The following is a 12,476-nucleotide window of genomic DNA, read 5'->3' on the forward strand; positions in this document are numbered from 1 at the left end:
CCTGACGCGAACTTCCCCCCGGGGCGCGTCATCTCTGCCGTCCGGCTGCTCAGCGCGATAGACCCAAGTCTCTCCGCCTAGGTGACGCTGTCGCCGCAGCTATTTTATTCTGAAAGCATTCTCCAGCAGGCAGCGTTTCATCCAAGGCTCCCCCGCTGATATCCGAGTCCCGGGGGCTTCCAGGTGTCAGTCAGCGCTTCCCCGCAGGCTTCAATGTGTCACTGTCAGCGTTCCCCTGCAGGCAGCAATTGATCTACGTTCCCCCGGAGGCATCAGTGTGTCACAATCATCTGAGTTCAGCCTCCACAGCCAAGCTCATTTTTTCCTAATGCTCCTTCCCTATAACACTGCAGTCTGTGAAGGAGCAGTATGGAGCACAATTTTTTAATGTCTGCCCGTAGTAAAGAGTCACAGGGTTTCTATCCATCCTGTCCCTTACAAAACCAGGTGTCACGGTTTTGTCACTGTACACCTTATTTTGTAATTAAAACTCCTTCCTTTGGAAGACTATCTTGCCTAGCACAGATCTGCTACTATTCAAGAATGGGTTATGACATAACAAGTACCACCTATCCCGTCGTGTCATCCCTTTCCAGGGTACCGCCCTTGCACCTGGTTATCCAGTCAGGCTACAGGTTAGATTTTGCACTCTACCCAGCAATCAGGAGCTTATATCTCGCTACGTATGGTAATTATTCTGCGGTCCCTGACGTGCAAATTTCCAGGAGCTCTCCACTGTTTTCTGTGAATCTGTCCTCTTCTAGTGCGTCAGTGTATCTCATGCTCCCTCCTACTCTTCTGTACCCGCTGTCTAGTGTGTTAGTTTTTACCGTATTCACTTATGTACTCCGGTGTACCTGTATTTGTGAACCTTCCACTTTTATACCTGTACGCCAGCATCTGCATGTACCTGTTCTCTCTACTATGTGCCAGTGCGCAGGTGCTTCTGGAACCTTTCTCACTATTCAGGGTGCTTGTGTACTATGTGCACCTGTCTGCTCTGGTGTACCCGTGTTTCTTATGAACCGGTCCACTATCCATTGTGCCGACATTTTTTTGTATGAACCTGTTGACGCCGGTGTACCAGTGTTTCTATGAACCTGCCCACTATTAGTGTGTCAGTGTTCCTGTATGCACCAGTTCAGGCAACCTTTTTCTTCACCGTGCCAGTGCTTCGTTCAATCTATACACTATCCAGTGTGCCAGTGTCTCTGCGTACTACCTGTGTGCCCTAGTGCGCAGCTGCATATGAGACCCTTCCCACTATCCAGTGTGCTTGTGTTCTATGTGCACCTGTTTACTCTGGCAAACCAGTGTTTTCATGAACCGGTCCACTGCCCAGTGTGCCAAGTTTTTATATACACCTGTTGTCGCCGTTTTACCAGTGTTTCCATGAACCTGCCCACTATTAGTGTGCCAGTGTTCCTGTATGCACCTGTTTATGCACAGTTTACGTCATCGTGCCCGTGCTTTGTTCAACTTGTCCACTTCACTTGTGCCAGTGTTTCTCCGGGCCAGTTTCATGGAATCTGTTCTCTATTTGGTCTGTCACTGTTTTTCTATGTACCGGTCTGTCATCCAGGGTGCCAGTATCCACTATCCAGTGTTGCTCTATGCACCTAACCATCATACAGGGGTCCTCTGTTTCTAGGATTCTGCCCACTATCCGGTGGGCCATAATTTGTGTGTCACTGTTGCTATGAACCTGTCCACTAACCAGTGTGCCAGCATTCTTCAGACCATAGGCCGGACACAACAACAGACTTAAGTGCTCTGTCCATGACCCTGTGAGTCAGAACCACCTTCTCACTCATAGCAGCGGGTCGGGTATCCCTTTCATCTTCTCTGAGGCGAGGACTCTATCCATCTACAAAGGACTCATGACGCGGCACGGCAGCAGCAGTCATTTAGTCACTTCCAGGGACCTGGTTCCATCTCCTACCTCGCATCATTCGTCTAAGGTAACCACGAGGTAAGGCAATGACCTCCAACTACTAAGTTGCCTGCTTCATTTCCTGGAGCAGCGCTCATTTAGTCATCTCCCAGTGATCCGGACTCATCTTTTTCATCTTTTCACTTATCTGTCCTGCAGACGGTACGTTGTCTACTTCACTTCCTGCAGCAGCAGTGATCCGGGGCCATCTCCTACCTTGTACCAAACGTCTGAGGTAATCATGAGGGAAGACACTGGCCTCTAGCCAGTACGTTGTCTGCTTCCCTCCCTGCGGTACCACTCATTTAGTCACTTCCCAGTGAGGCGGGTCCATCTTCTTCCTCCTACCAACCGTCTGAGGTAATCAGAAGGTAAGGCATTGTCCTCTAACCAGTACGTGTTCTGCTTTACTTCCTGCCACCTTCTATCGGTGGTTCAGAGTACTCCTTATGGAAGGTAAGGCATTGTCCTCTAACCAACACATGGTCTACTTCACTTCCTGCCACCTTCTATCGGTGGTTCAGAATACTCCTCAAGAAGAAGGGAATTTTGTTTACTTACCGTAAATTCCTTTTCTTCTAGCTCCAATTGGGAGACCCAGACAATTGGGTGTATAGCTACTGCCTCCGGAGGCCGCACAAAGTACTACACTTAAAAGTGTAAGGCCCCTCCCCTTCTGGCTATACACCCCCCCGTGGGAGCACGGGTCCCTCAGTTTTAGTGCAAAAGCAAGAAGGAGGAAAGCCAATAACTGTTTCAAAAACAAATTCAATCCGATAAACAATATCGGAGAACGTAACTTATCAACATGAACAACATGTGCACCCGAAAAACAAATACCCTAAGAAAAAACAGGGCGGGTGCTGGGTCTCCCAATTGGAGCTAGAAGAAAAGGAATTTACGGTAAGTAAACAAAATTCCCTTCTTCTTTTTCGCTCCTAATTGGGAGACCCAGACAATTGGGACGTCCAAAAGCAGTCCCTGGGTGGGTAAAAGAATACCTCGTGATCGGGCTGTCAGGCAGCCCTTTCTTACAGGTGGGCCACCGCCGCCTGCAGGACTTGTCTACCTAGGCTGGCATCCGCCGAAGCGTAGGTATGCACCTGATAATGCTTGGTAAAAGTGTGCAGACTCGACCAGGTAGCCGCCTGGCACACCTGCTGAGCCGTAGCCTGATGCCGTAATGCCCAGGACGCACCCACGGCTCTGGTAGAATGGGCCTTCAGTCCAGAAGGAGTCGGAAGCCCAGCAGAACGGTAGGCGTGAAGAATTGGTTCCTTGATCCACCGCGCAAGGGTGGATTTGGAAGCTTGCGACCCTTTATGCTGACCAGCGACCAGGATAAAGAGTGCATCCGAACGGCGCAGAGGCGCCGTGCGGGAAATGTAGATCCTGAGTGCTCTCACCAGGTCCAACAGATGCAAACCCTTTTCAAATTGGTGAACTGGATGCGGACACAAAGATGGTGTGAGGCAAATCCCGGGATATGAAGATGAATTATGACTTCCAGTCATAATCGCTCATCACTCCCTGGCAGTGCCCCCCTCCCTTCTTGTTCTCAATGTCCAGCATCTGTGAAGGTGTCACATCCCATGGCCATCTCCTATGATATGGAAATTAGGTGATGTGGGAACAATGGACACAGGATGACTCCCTGCCGTGACCCTGTGGTAGGAGCTGCTATCTAATTAGCAAGCTTGGAAGTATCCAGACAGAACGACTCCAGTAAAAAATGGTTCATATCTCGCAAGCCATATTTCCGATAAATATGGCAACCATAAAAATGGTGTCTCCGCATGCGGACGATGCTGGCACACCCTTTTTATGGGAGCGGGAGCTTGGGAAATACCCCAGGCGTGATATCAGCCAATGGGGAACTAGTAGACAAGTCATGAAACCTCTCATTCTGTAGCTAAATTCATAACTGTCACAATGAGAGCGTCGGCGTCCGCCTACGACGCTCCCAGGCAAAGTTATGGCCATATTCCATGTTGTGGATTTTGTCCATAACTCCAGCCAGGGGTGGAGCAGTGCTCCCTCTGAGGTCACGAAGGTAGGAGGGGACCTGGATTTGCCCAGGTTGATAACCCTACTTCGGCCATTTTCCAGTGTTCTTTCGCTGGGGGTCACGTGCAGGAAACATCTGTGGGAGTTCCTAGAAACCTGGTCTACAGCGCCCCCCTGTGGCCAGACGCACAAGGTAACTGATTGAATTGCATACCTGTTTGTAAACCATGCTTTATCTGTAACTGTACTCTGACATATGTATATTCTGTAGATTCCCTATTGTATATATTGTAGTTTCTAGTGTGCTTTAGGCTGATTAAATTATATAATTAATCTTGGGCTGTTCTGTTATCTCGATCTTGAATCCCACGTCTGTGTGTTCGGCTAATAGTTACCGTGAAGCGGTTGGTGGCAGCGAGTTGTGCCAAGGATTATTGTGGGGAGGCCAGTGAGATTCGGGGAGGTTTTATATATTCCGCCCGCGGAGGTCGGGGGAATATATACCCTACTCTCACCGGGGACCCTTCAATAATCGGCATAAGTAGTATAGCGGCCTCCTTGCTTATTGTCGGGCAATTCCATAATTGGCCTGACTATAAGAGGGGCGCTAGAGAGCGCGTCACGTGCTCTGTCTGTCGGTCGGGAGGTATAAAGGAGGGGTGACACCCACTTGTTACCCCCCGATTGTGACGTACTGGTAGCCAGCGCGGGGGATTTCTGAGTGACCCCCCCGGTGGTTTGTGACAGATGGTAAAGTGATATCCTGATTGAGATGAAAGGAAGATACCACCTTGGGAAGAAACTCTGGAATTGGACGCAGTACTACCTTGTCTTGGTGAAACACCAGGAAGGGAGATTTGCAAGATAACGCCGCCAGCTCTGACACTCTCCGAAGAGACGTGACCGCCACCAGAAAAGCCACTTTCTGTGAAAGCCGAGAAAAGGAAATCTCCTTCATAGGCTCGAAAGGTGGCTTCTGGAGAGCAATTAGAACCTTGTTCAGATCCCAGGGTTCCAATGGCCGCTTGTAAGGGGGAACGATATGACAAACCCCTTGCAGGAACGTGCGTACCTTAGGAAGTCGCGCCAGGCGCTTCTGAAAGAATACGGATAGCGCAGAGACTTGTCCTTTAAGGGAGCTAAGCGACAAACCTTTTTCCAACCCAGACTGCAGGAAGGAAAGAAAAATAGGCAATGCAAATGGCCAGGGAGAAACTCCCTGAGCAGAGCACCAAGATAAGAATATCTTCCACGTTCTGTGGTAGATCTTGGCGGAGGATGGTTTCCTAGCCTGTCTCATGGTGGCAACAACATCATGAGATAAACCTGAGGTCCCTAGGATCCAGGACTCAATGGCCACACAGTCAGGTTCAGGGCCGCAGAATTCAGATGGAAAAACGGCCCTTGAGACAGCAAGTCTGGACGGCCTGGTAGCGCCCACGGTTGTCCTACCGTGAGATGCCACAGATCCGGGTACCACGACCTCCTTGGCCAGTCTGGAGCGACGAGAATGGCGCAACGGCAGTCGGACCTGATTTTGCGGAGCACTCTGGGCAACAATGCCAGAGGTGGGAACACATAAGGTAGTCGGAACTGCGACCAATCCTGAACTAAGGCGTCTGCCGCCAGAGCTCGGTGATCGTGAGACCGTGCCATGAAAACCGGGACCTTGTTGTTGTGCCGTGACGCCATCAGGTCGACGTCCGGCCTCCCCCAGCGGCGACAGATCTCCTGAAACACGTCCGGGTGAAGGGACCATTCCCCTGCGTCCATGCCCTGGCGACTGAGAAAGTCTGCTTCCCAGTTTTCCACGCCTGGGATGTGAACTGCGGATATGGTGGATGCTGTGTTTTCCACCCACGTCAGAATCCGCCGGACTTCTTGAAAGGCTTGCCGACTGCGTGTTCCCCCTTGGTGGTTGATGTACGCCACCGCTGTGGAATTGTCCGACTGAATCCGGATCTGCTTGCCTTCCAGCCACTGTTGGAAGGCTCGCAGAGCAAGATAGACTGCTCTGATTTCCAGAACATTGATCTGAAGGGTGGACTCTCTCTGAGTCCACGTACCCTGAGCCCTGTGGTGAAGAAACACTGCTCCCCACCCTGATAGGCTCGCATCTGTCGTGACCACCGCCCAGGATGGGGGTAGGAACGACTTTCCTTTTGACAATGAGGTGGGAAGAAGCCACCATCGGAGAGAGTCCTTGGCTGCCTGAGAGAGGGAGACATCCCTGTCGAGGGACGTCGACTTCCCGTCCCATTGGCGGAGAATGTCCCATTGTAGAGGGCGCAGATGAAACTGCGCGAAAGGGACTGCTTCCATTGCTGCCACCATCTTCCCTAGGAAATGCATGAGGCGCCTCAAGGAGTGGGACTGGTTCTGCTGGAGAGATTGCACCCCTGTCTGCAGAGAGCACTGCTTGTCCAGTGGAAGCTTCACTATCGCTGAGAGAGTATGAAACTCCATGCCAAGATATGTTAGTGATTGGGTCGGGGTTAGATTTGACTTTGAAAAGTTGATAATCCACCCGAAACTTTGGAGAGTCTTCAGTGCCACGTTCAGACTGTGTTGGCATGCCTCTTGAGAGGGTGCCTTTATAAGTAGATCGTCCAAATACGGGATCACGGAGTGACCCTGCGAGTGCAGGACAGCTACTACTGCTGCCATGACCTTGGTGAAGACCCGAGGGGCTGTTGCCAGCCCGAAAGGTAACGCTACGAACTGCAGGTGTTCGCTTTCTATAACGAAGCGTAGAAAACGCTGATGCTCTGGCGCAATCGGCACGTGGAGATAAGCATCTTTGATGTCTATTGATGCTAGGAAATCTCCTTGAGACATTGAGGCTATGACGGAGCGTAGAGATTCCATCCGGAACCTCCTGGTTTTTACGTGTTTGTTGAGCAACTTTAGATCCAGGACGGGCCGAAAGGACCCGTCCTTCTTTGGCACCACAAACAGATTGGAGTAAAAACCGTGACCTTGTTCCTGACGAGGAACGGAAGTCACCACTCCTTCCGCCTTTAGAGCGGCCACCGCCTGCAGCAGAGCATCGGCTCGGTCGGGCGGTGGGGAAGTTCTGAAGAAACGAGTTGGAGGACGAGAGCTGAACTCTATCCTGTACCCGTGAGACAGAATGTCCCTCACCCAACGGTCTTTGACCTGTGACAGCCAAATGTCACCAAAGCGGGAGAGCCTGCCACCGACCGAGGATGCGGAGAGAGGAGGCTGAAAGTCATGAGGAAGCCGTCTTGGTAACGGTTCTTCCTGCTGTCTTTTTTGGGCGTGACTGAGTCCGCCAAGAATCTGAGCCTCTCTGATCCTTTTGAGTCCTTTTGGACGAGGAGAATTGGGACCTGCCTGAGCCTCGAAAGGACCGAAAACCAGACTGACCCCTCCTTTGTTGGGGCTTGTTTTGTCTGTGTTGAGGTAAGGATGAGTCCTTACCCTTGGAGTGTTTAATGATTTCATCCAAACGCTCCCCAAACAATCGGTCACGAGAAAAAGGCAAACTGGTTAAGCACTTCTTGGAAGCAGAATCTGCCTTCCATTCTCTCAACCACAGGGCTCTGCGCAAAACCACGGAGTTGGCTGACGCCACCGCCGTACGGCTCGTAGAGTCCAGGACAGCATTAATCGCGTAAGACGCGAATGCAGACATTTGAGAGGTCAATGGTGCCACCTGCGGGGCAGATGTACGTGTGACCGAGTCGACTTGTATAAGCCCAGCTGAAATAGCTTGGAGTGCCCATACGGCTGCGAAAGCTGGCGCCAACGACGCTCCAATAGCTTCATAGATGGATTTCAGCCAGAGCTCCATCTGCCTGTCAGTGGCATCTTTAAGTGCCGCTCCATCTTCTACTGCAACTAAAGATCTAGCTGCAAGCCTGGAGATTGGAGGGTCCACCTTGGGACACTGGGTCCAACCCTTGACCACGTCAGGGGGAAAAGGATAGCGTGTATCTTTAAGCCGTTTAGAAAACCGCTTCTCAGGATAAGCGTGGTGTTTCTGGATTGCATCTCTAAAGTCAGAGTGGTCCAGAAAAGTGCTTAATTTACGCTTGGGCTATCTGAAATGGAATTTCTCATGCTGTGAAGCTGACTCCTCCGCAGGAGGAGCTGGCGGAGAAATATCTAACATCTTATTGATGGACGCTATAAGATCATTCACTATGGCGTCACCATCCGGTGTATCCAGATTGAGAGCGGTCCCAGGATCAGAATCCTGATCAGTTACATCCGCCTCATCACCCATAGATTCGTCCCGCTGGGATCCTGACCAGTGAGACGAAGTTGAGGGCCCCTCATAACGAGCCCGCTTAGGTTGTCTGGGACTGTCGTCCGAGTCAGAATCGTCACCCTGGGGTGCATGTGACACCCCCGGAGCTTGGAAGTGTTCCAGCTGAGGGGGACCAGGGAGCAATGATGCCACAGTGTCCATGGTCTGAGTTACTGGTCTAGACTGCAATGTTTCAAGAATCTTTGACATGGTCATAGACAATCTGTCAGCAAAAGCTGCAAACTCCGTTCCTGTCACCTGGACAGCATTCACAGGTGGTACACCCTGGGTCACGTCCAGCAGAGGCCCCGGCTGTGCAAGTTGCACAGGGGCGGAGCACTGCACACAATGGGGGTCAGTGGAACCTGCCGGTAGAGCAGCCCCACATGCGGTACAGGCAGCATATAATGTCTGTGCCTTGGCACCCTTGCGTTTTGCGGACGACATGCTGTTGCCTCCTTGTAATCTAGGAGGGTATATAGCCGAGAATCACCAGCGACCGTACAGTACAAAGTATTTGCAAACACAAAATACTCAGTATACAAACGGCACAAGTGGGGGTGAGCCCTTGAGGGCTGCTTACCGCCCGCTGAACAGCGGGTATGAGGCCGTAGAATCCCGTGTCTGGGTCTCCCCGTCTCCCCTCTGCAGCTCAGCGTGCAGGCAGGAATGGCTGCCGGCGTTCTGTGAAGAGGGGCGGACCGTGGGCGTGCCACAAACAAAGTGCGGGAAACTGCGTCCTACTGTGCCTGGTGTGAGGGCTGGAGTATGTAAAAAAGACTCCAGCCCTCAGCGCTGATGCTCTGTACAGCGTCCCGCCCTCCTCCTGACTGGCAGGTGCGGAGGCGGGAACGAACGAACTAGGCCGCAAAAGCCGGGGACTGTAGTAATAAGCGCGGCCGTGATATATGCACGGTCAGCGCGGAAGTCCCCGGCGCACCACAAGTCCCAGCCGCGTCGCAGTCCCAGCGGCCGGCGCGACCGTTCTCCCTGAGTCTACCCACTCAGCTAAGCTGAAGTGAGGAAATGGCACAAGCGCAGCAGCGCTGTTGTCCCCGGCGCACTAACACACCCAGCAATGCTGCGGTGTGCGCGCGTATGCACGGGGACACAGAGTACCTTGACGGAGCAGGGCCATGTCCCTGACGATACTCAGCTCCATATCCAGCGGCTTCTCCAGGGGCTGCGGATGGAGCACGGTCTCAGTGCCTGGAGACCGGTAAAATCCCACTTCGCCCAGAGCCCTAATGGGGATGGGGAAGGAATCAGCATGTGGGCTCCAGCCTCCGTACCCGCAATGGGTACCTCAACCTTAACAAGCACCACCGACAGAAAGTGGGGTGAGAAGGGAGCATGCTGGGGGCCTTGTATGGGCCCTCTTTTCTTCCATCCGACATAGTCAGCAGCTGCTGCTGACTAAACAGTGGAGCTATGTGTGCGTGTCTGACCTCCTTCACACAAAGCAAAAACTGAGGGACCCGTGCTCCCACGGGGGGGTGTATAGCCAGAAGGGGAGGGGCCTTACACTTTTAAGTGTAATACTTTGTGCGGCCTCCGGAGGCAGTAGCTATACACCCAATTGTCTGGGTCTCCCAATTAGGAGCGAAAAAGAAAGGTAAGACATTGTCGTCTAACCTGTACGTGGTCTGCTTCACTTCATGCCACCTTCTATTGGTGGTTCAGAGTACTCCTCATGGAAGGTAAGACATTGTCCTCTAACCTGTACGTGATCACTTCCCGCCACCTTGTATCGGTGGTTTAAAGTACTCCGCAGGGTATCCTCCTGTTGTTCTGGCTAGACAATCTTCTGCAGCATCCTATTTGATGGTTTGTGGCTGGTATGTGCATATTACTCATATTCGCTCTCTTACAGAGATCAGATTGTCACCAGTCCCTTAACAGACGACGGATAAACCTTCGACAAGATTCGATGCTACGGAGGACCAGTTTCACCAACAGGAATCCATATCCTCCTAGCGCCCTACCAGATACTAACGGTTCAGTCATTGGACTCTTTTTCAGGGACCCCGTATGTATAGGTCTTACAGTAATTCCTTCCGAAGCCAATCTGTTTTCTTACGGCACCAACACTCAATGCTTGCCGGGCCTCTCTAGCTCCTGAGACTTGAGCTGCGTTTTTTTCAGGCCAATAAGGGTTCGCATCGCCCCTGATCTGCCTTCTCTACTTCTCATAGCTCTTCTCTTCCGAGTAGCCCCTTCTAGGACCAGTTTACAGATCTCCTACTTGTCCGGTCAGCACTGCGCCTGGACCACTCCACCAGTGGCACCGATTTTCATGCCGTGTGGCTTAGTGTTATGTAGGTGACAATAGCTCTGTCCAGTCCCACCGCCCCTACCAGTTCTCCGAATGCTCAGCTCTCTACAACCCCATCCACACCACTGATTGACCACACCACATGTACCATGTACACAGAAAGCTGCCGGTCAGTTGTGGGATCGGGGTTATACAGAGCAGAAAACTACACTAAGCAGCCCAGGTAAGTAACATCACTAGAATCAGGGTCTCTGTCTCTATATTATGCTGCTTTTAGAATAGGTGGCAAAAACCTAGTGACAGATTCCCTTAAGGCTATGTGCGCACTTACCGGATTTTGCCGCGGATTTTCCGCGGATTTGCTGCATGTTTCGCTGCAGAAAATGTTCATAACATCTCTGCAGTGAATCACCAGCAAATCCTATGGAGAAAAAAAATCCTGTGCGCACTGGGCGGAATTTGACAGCTGCATGTTTTGCTGCGGGAATCCCGCAGCAAAAACAAGTGCATGTCACTTCTTTTCCGCACATCGCTGCGGGATTTCACTCCATTGACTCAATGTTAATCATGAAATCCCGCAGGGAATAACGCAGGCAGCAAATTCTGTGCGGTTCACTGCGTTTTGCTGCGTTATTCCCTGCGGTATTTTGCGGTTTACCTCCGGTAATGTACATCACTTGCTTGCGGTTTTGCAGGGAAGTGATGTCATTACAGGAAGAGGAAGCCGTGCAGAGAGTAAACACAAACACATCACAGACACACACACACACATCACAGACACAGAACACATAGACACAGACACATAGAACACACATAGAAAGAAAACGGAAATATAGAAAAAAAAGAACGTGGGCTCCGCTGCATATTTACCTTCCAGCCGAGGTAAGCACACAGCGGCGGCCCGGTATTCTCAGGCTGGGGAGGGAGAGGGGCAGGGGTAATGTCCCCCACCTCACTCCCCCTCCGGCAGCCGAGAATATCAGCCGCAGCTGCCCCGGGACTGTCGCATACATTATGCGGCAGCACCGGGAGTGTCCTCGGCTCTTCTTGCCACCGTGTAGCAGTGGTGACAAGGTAATACAAGGGGTTAATGGTGATGGGGGACCACCGCCATTAACCCCAGGCTTGATCATGGCAGCGTCTATGTGACAGCTGACATGATCAACCCGTAAGTAAAGTGAAAAAAAACACAGACACCGAAAAATCCTTTATTTTAAATAAAACCAACAAGCCTCGTTCACCATTTTATTAACCCCAACAAAGCTCCGGCGTAATCCACAGCTCCGACATCCACAGCTCCGGCTCCGGCGTCCTGCACTGCTGACATCCAGCCGCGACTGTCACAGACACAGGCTGAATGAAAGCAGCAGACAGCAGAGGTAATTACCGGTCATTTCCCACGGCCGGTAATGTGAACTCACTGCCGACCGTGGGAAATGCAGCGATCTGTCCTCTATCTATCCCTCTATCTATCTGTCTGTCTATCTATCTATCCCTCTATCTATTCTTCTGTCTATCTACTATCAGAATTAAATGTATTTTTTTTTATTTATTTTTTTTTTTTTCTTCAATGTGCTTTATTGCATTGAATGCAATAAAGCACATCCCAACCCGCACGCGGCAAAACCGCGGCAATACCGCGAATAATACCGCGGTAAAACCGCGGCAAACCGCATGCGGTTTTCGGGTGCGGTTTCCCGCGGTTTTTTACCGCGGGTGCGGTAATCTTTGAGGGTATGCGGAATTTTCTCAAGAAAATTCCATTTCCCAGTGCGCACAGAGCCTAAGGATGGTTTAGTTTTTTTCATTCAGATACGCTATCTGCACCTCTAAAATATGTATTAACTTTTTGTGTTATTTTCTCAGTTTTGTTTTTTTATGTTGCTGATGTCTTCTACCTTTCAGAATGACTCATTAAAAAAATGTGGACATTTCTACCCTTCTCACCGCTCTCTGTGGTAATGTCTCCTTAGTTCTCCCTTGTT

General features: G+C 51.1%; 1 protein-coding gene across 6 annotated transcripts in view; it reads right to left on the minus strand.

Moving 5' to 3' along the window:
* The window catches only part of YTHDC2 (YTH N6-methyladenosine RNA binding protein C2), a 276,916-nt gene that overhangs the window by 164,483 nt on the left and 99,957 nt on the right, over positions 1–12,476 (minus strand). The gene's annotated exons all lie outside the window — the stretch shown is intronic.

Source organism: Anomaloglossus baeobatrachus, chromosome 1 (assembly GCF_048569485.1).
Source record: "Anomaloglossus baeobatrachus isolate aAnoBae1 chromosome 1, aAnoBae1.hap1, whole genome shotgun sequence".
Classification (NCBI taxonomy): domain Eukaryota; kingdom Metazoa; phylum Chordata; class Amphibia; order Anura; family Aromobatidae; genus Anomaloglossus; species Anomaloglossus baeobatrachus.